At 50.3% G+C, this 5,909-nt stretch overlaps 1 protein-coding gene across 2 annotated transcripts in view; it reads left to right on the top strand.

The window, feature by feature from the left end:
• Positions 1 to 5,909, top strand: part of RADIL (Ras association and DIL domains) — an 87,016-nt gene that overhangs the window by 72,305 nt on the left and 8,802 nt on the right. The gene's annotated exons all lie outside the window — the stretch shown is intronic.

The raw sequence follows: 5,909 nt of genomic DNA, 5'->3' as shown, positions 1-5,909 counted from the left end.
CACAGTCGGCCGCTCACCACCCTCCTTCCCAGCACAGTCGGCCGCTCACCACCCTCCTTCCCAGCACAGTCGGCTGCTCACCACCCTCCTTCCCAACACCGTCGTCACAAGTAATTAATGGAAATAGACCAACGGTTTCCTCTCCTGCCTGGAAAATGCTGAACATGCTGTAGGGCAACGGTGAGAGTGGCCACAGGGCAAATCGCTTGAACCGGGGAGGCGGAGGTTGCAGTGAGCCAAGATCATACCACTGCACTCCGGCTTGAGCAACAAAGTGAGGCCCTGTCTCAAAAAAAAAAAAAAAAAAAAAAAAGTGAAGCATTTTTATTTACTATAGAAAATTCGGAAAATGAGGCTGTCTGGATCCTGCGTGTGGCAGATTGAAACCGTGAATTTAGTTTGCTTCTGCGGTATCACTAAACAGAAGTAAAGCAATGCTTTTTAATGCCACAAACCCATGGGGACAAAGTCATAGAGGAGGCAAAAGCAGTGCTATTTTGGAAGGCAGAAAGCAGATGGGTGAAGAGCAACTGCCTTAGCAGATTGAAAAAAGCTGACTCGGCCAGGCACAGTGGCTCATGCCTGTCCTCCCAGTGCTTTGGGAGGCTGAGGTGAGAAGATCACTTGAGGCCATTGGTTTGAGACCAGCCTGGGCAACACAGTGAGACCCCATCTCCACAATAAAGGAAAAAGCAATCTGACTCCTGAGAAGTAACCCAGTTTATAGGAAGCCACCAAAAGGCTCAGGAATTGGTGGCACCAGGTACCTATGGACACTGATGTCAAGATGGGGCTAAAACAGAAGAACAGTTGATAGACATTGTGGCAAGCACTGAGGCTGGGAGGGAGCAGCTGAGCCTGCAGTTCCACTGAGGACAGCTCGCACAGTCGGAAAGAAACACAAAGTCACCTGTTGAAAGGCGTGAGCGAGCTCCTGCAGGATGAAGAGAGGGTGAGCCTCCACAAAGAGCTGACCTGAAGTTCCTGTTGCTTTTCCCTGGAGACATTTGCTGTCCTGGGAGCAGGTGACAGTGTGAGGCTGAGAATCTAGGCTTTGTCCAGGCAGGGGCCACTGGTGGGGAAACAGAAACCGGAATAGCACAACACTGGCCGTCTCACAGGCGAGAGGCAAGCTCAGAGACGTCAGGGGCCTGAAATACATGGCCGGCTTTTCCCTAAGACACTTGCCAACATTCTGAATCTCCAGGGAGTGCGATGGAGAGAGGCTTTAAAACGGAACCAAAAACGTTGAAAAAAAGAGTGGAATCTGTGGTGGCTTCACAGTGCAGAGGAGACAGAGATGACGAGGCCAGGACCCCCTGGGAAGTAAACACCACGCCCCCAATGGAAACACTGGAGTGAGGCAGGCATGGGGCAAACACCTGTAGTCCCAGCTACTTGGGAGGTTGAGGCAGGAGGATCATTTGAGTCCAGGAATTAAAGGCTTCAGTGAGCTATGATCACACTACTGCAGTCCAGCCTAGGCAACAGAGGAAGACCCCAGCTATAAAAGAAAGAAGGAAAGGAAGGAAGGAAGGAAGGAAGGAAGGAAGGAAGGAAGGAAGGAAGGAAGGAAGGAAGGAAGGGTGGGAGGGAGGGAGGGAGGGAGGGAGGGAGGGAGGCAGGGAGGCAGGGAGGCAGGGAGGGAGGGAGGGAGGAAGGAGAGAAAGAAGAAAAGAACCTTGGGGTGAGGATCAAGCAGAGGCCGTCTGAGCCTCACCAAAAGCTTGCCAACCTCAACTCAGCATTAAGTTCATCAGCAACAATGAAGATACAAAATATCCAAACCTGTAGGCTTCAGTTAAAGCAGTCTTAAAAGGAAAAGTTATAGCCTTGTATGTATATATTAGACTACAAGGAAGGCCAAGAATGAATAATCATGAGGCAAGAAAGAGAACGACAAATCAAACCCGAAGAAAGCAGAGGAGATGACGGATGAGAGCTAAAAATCAGTGAACTAGGAAGCAAACATGGTTGAGATAAGCAATAAAGCCAGGAGTTGGTTCTTTGAAAAGCTGAGTAAGAGGCCAGGCACAGCGGCTTACACCTGTAATCCCAGCACTTCAGGAAGCTGAGGCGGGTGGATCATTTGAGGTCAGGAGTTTGAGACCAGACTGGCCAACATGGCAAAACCTCGTGTCTACTAAAAATACAAAAATTAGCTGGGTGTGGTGGCGTGTGCCTGTAATCTCAGCTACTTGGGAGGCTGAGGCAAGGGAATCCCTTGAACCTGGGAGGTGGAGGCTGCAGTGAGCTGGGATCATGCCACTGCACTCCATCCTGGGTGATAGAGCAAGACTTCGTCTCAATAAATAAATAAATAAATTAATTAATTAATAAAATAAAAATAGAAAGTTGAATAAGGGAGAAAACACAATTGCTGGTATCAGAAAAAGGAGGCCATCACTCGGCTCCTGCATTAAAAATTAAAAATTAGTAAGAGGAGACCATAACCAACTTTTTGCTGGTAAATTTGACAAGTTAGATAAAATGGACAAATAAGAAAAAGACTACTTATTGAAACTGGTTCAACAGGAAGTTAAAAATCTGAATGGTCCTGCATGCATTAGAGAAACTGAAAGGCCAGGTGCGGTAGCTCCCACCTGTAATCCCAGCACTTTGGGAGGCCGAGGCAGGAGGACTCCTTGAGCCCATGAGTTCAAGACCAGCCTGGGCAACATGGTGGAACCCCCATCTCTGCAAAAAATACACACAGAAAAAGTAGCCAGGCATGATGATGCATACCTGTGGTTTCAGCTACTTAGAAGGCTGAGGCAGGAGGATTCCTCGAGCCCATGAGATTGAGGCTTCAATGAGCTATGGTTGTGCTACTGCACTCCAGCTTGGACGTCAGAAATGACACCTTGTCTCAAAAAAAAAAAGAAATTAAATTGATTAACACTTTCCCATGAAGAAGATTCAAGGCCCAGATGGTTTCACTGGTGAATTATTTTAAACATTAAAGAAGAAATAGGCCGGGCGTGGTGGCTCACGCCTGTAATCCCAGCATTTTGGGAGGTCGAGGCAGGCGGATCACGAGGTCAGGAGATCGAGACCATCCTGGCTAACATGGTGAAACCTCGTCTCTACTAAAATACCAAAAAATTAGCTGGGCATGGTGGCGGGCGCCTGTAGTCCCAGCTACTCGGGAGGCTGAGGCAGGAGAATGACGCGGAGCTTGCAGTGAGCCGAGATCACCCCACTGCACTCCAGCCTGGGCGACAGAGCCAGACTCAGTCTCCAAAAAAAACAAGAAATAATACCATTAGTACCCAAATTCTTACCAGAAAGTAGAAAAAGAGGAAACCCCATCTCACTTTAAAACACCAGTAATACCTTGATGCCAAAACCCGAAAAGGGGCTATAAGGAAGAATTACGCATGAAAGCTGGACAACTTCATTCGTCATCAGAGAAATGCAGCCCAAACTCTCCACGTTTCAGACTGGTCCGAGTGTATTGGTGTTTAGAACTAATTCATCACAACCAGTTACAGATTTTCTTGTTTCTTCTCCGCTCCCATTGCTTCACTTGACTAGCCTTAAAAAACAATGCAAAAACTAACCTCAGCAGGGTTTTTTGCTTTTTTTTTTTTTTTTTTGAGACAGAGTCTCGCTCTGTCATCTGGCCTGGATGGAGTGCAGTGGTGTGATCTCAGCTCACTGCAACCTCCACCTCCTGGGTTCAAGCGATTCTCCTGCCTTGGTCTCTTGAGTAGCTGAGATTACAGGCATGCGCCACCACACCCAGCTAATGTTTGTATTTTTAGTAGAGACAGGGTTTCACCATGTTGACCAGGCTGGTCTCGAACTCCCGACCTCAGGGGATCCGCCCACCTCGGATTCCCAAAGCGCTGGGATTACAGGTGTGAGCCACCGCGCCCGGCCTAATCTCAGCATTTTAAACACCGAACACCTCAGAATGGTTGAAAGGAAGAAAGCCAGGCACTGGTGAGGAGGCGCAGTGGTTTGAACCCTCAGGTGTTCCTGGCAAGGTTGTAAATGAGGCTCGCCACTTTGGAAAGCCGTCTGGCAGCATCAGCCAAAGCTGACCGAGTGCATGTGCTCTGATTGAGCAATTCCCCCGATGGGAGACGCTTCCGTGGGTCCCTCGCCACGGCCCGCTTAGGGATGCTTCCAGTGGCACCACTCGTAACCACCCCAGACTGGGTAAAACCCATCTTCTATTTATCAACAACATGAGGGATGAATAAAGTGGTCTCTCCAGTACAGTGAAATATGGCAGAGCAACATGACTGAGCAAACTGGTTCCGAGGAGCCACAGACACACTTGAGCGGTCGGCTGGGCACTTAGGGAGATCAAGGCAGGAGCCTCACTTGAGCCCAGGAGTTCCAGACCAGCCTGGGTGACATAGTGAGACCACCCCCACATCGTCTTTCCAAACATAACTTTTTTTAAATTAGCCAGGCCTGGTGGTGTGCACCTGTGGCTCCCAACTACTCGGGAGGCTGAGGCAGGAGAATCGTTTAGGCACGGGAGGTCTGCAGTGAGCTGTGATCATGCCACTGCACTCCAGCCTGGGTGACAGAGTAAGACCCTGCCATAAATTTAAATAATAAAAGAAAATAAAATAAATAAGGCTGGGCGTGGTGGCTGACGCCTGTAATCCCAGCAGTTTGGGAGGCCGAGGTGGGTGGATCACCTGAGGTCAGGAGTTTGAGACCAGCCTGGCCACCACAGTGAAACCCCATCTCTACTAAAAATAGAAAAATCAGCCAGGCGTGGTGTAAAAATACAAAAAATAGGCAACTACGCAGGAGACTGAGACACATGAATCACTGGAGCCCAGGAGATGGAGCTTGCGGTGAGCCGAGATCGCGCCACTGCACCCCAGCCTGGGCGACAGAGCAAGACCCCGTCTCTAAATAAATAAATAAGATAAGATAAGATATAAAATACTCCTGAAAGGGCAGGTTGAGCGGAAGGAGTCGGGTGCGAGGAGCGTGTCTGCAGGGCTGGAAGTGGGGCGGGACCTGCCGTGGTGCCCGGACGGGCCTGGGGGCTCCTGAGCTGCCCCGGCCCACGTTCTGGTTCTTGTTCTTGGGGCTGGGTACACAGGCGTGTTCCTCGGAGGAAGCTGGTTGGGTCGTGTGTGTCAGATGTGTGGTTTTCTGTGTGCATGGAAAGGAGGCAGCAGCGATACTCAGGATCTCTGCCTCTCCCTGCTCGGCTGGGCGGGAATATTTCTAGAACGTTGAAAACAGGAGTTCTCCTGGCTGGGGAAACTAGGCCGAGCTGAGGGCAGGAACCTCGTGCTGGAAAGGGGGCCCCAGCCTCTCACCCAGCTTGGCAGCCCGGCCCGAGCGCCCCTGCGGGAGATGGTCAGGCCCGAGTCGGCAGGGACAGCCCGGGGAGGCGGGGGACAGTGCAAAGGGTCTTCCAGAAGCGGCCGGGCCTCCCCACGCTGAGGCCGGGAAGCGCCCGCCCTGCGCCCCGCATCCTAAGCAGAGCGTCTAAAGGAGACGCGGAGAGACGGTGGCGTTGGAAGGAGCAGACCAGGGCCGCGGGCTGCTTCTTGCAAAGGGCCAAGCTGTGAGGACTTTGGGCTTTGCCGCCGCTTTTGTCTCTGTCTCACCTCCTTCTTTGTTTTGTTCTTCTCAAACCCTTTAAAAACGTGAAAACCATTTCTAGCCTGGGGGCCCTATAAAAATAGGCCTTGCTGGCCCTAGTTTGATGACTCCTGAAACAGACAATTCAGGGAGAAGCTTAGTGAAAAGTCACTTATAGCCTCAAAAAAATAAGACAAGATATATCGTATCCATAAAATAATAATAAGATTCTATCCATGAGAGAACAAGAGGAGTCTTGGAAAATCAAACTGTGGAAGCAGAAATAAAAAGCTGTGCATCCGGTGGGAAGAAAACTCCCTGGACCGCCAGAGTGGAGGGTG

Source organism: Colobus angolensis, unplaced genomic scaffold, assembly GCF_000951035.1.
Source record: "Colobus angolensis palliatus isolate OR3802 unplaced genomic scaffold, Cang.pa_1.0 Scaffold43, whole genome shotgun sequence".
NCBI classification, from domain to species: Eukaryota; Metazoa; Chordata; class Mammalia; order Primates; family Cercopithecidae; genus Colobus; species Colobus angolensis.
Note: the sequence above shows the minus strand (reverse complement) of the source record. Positions and strands in the feature narration are given on the sequence as shown.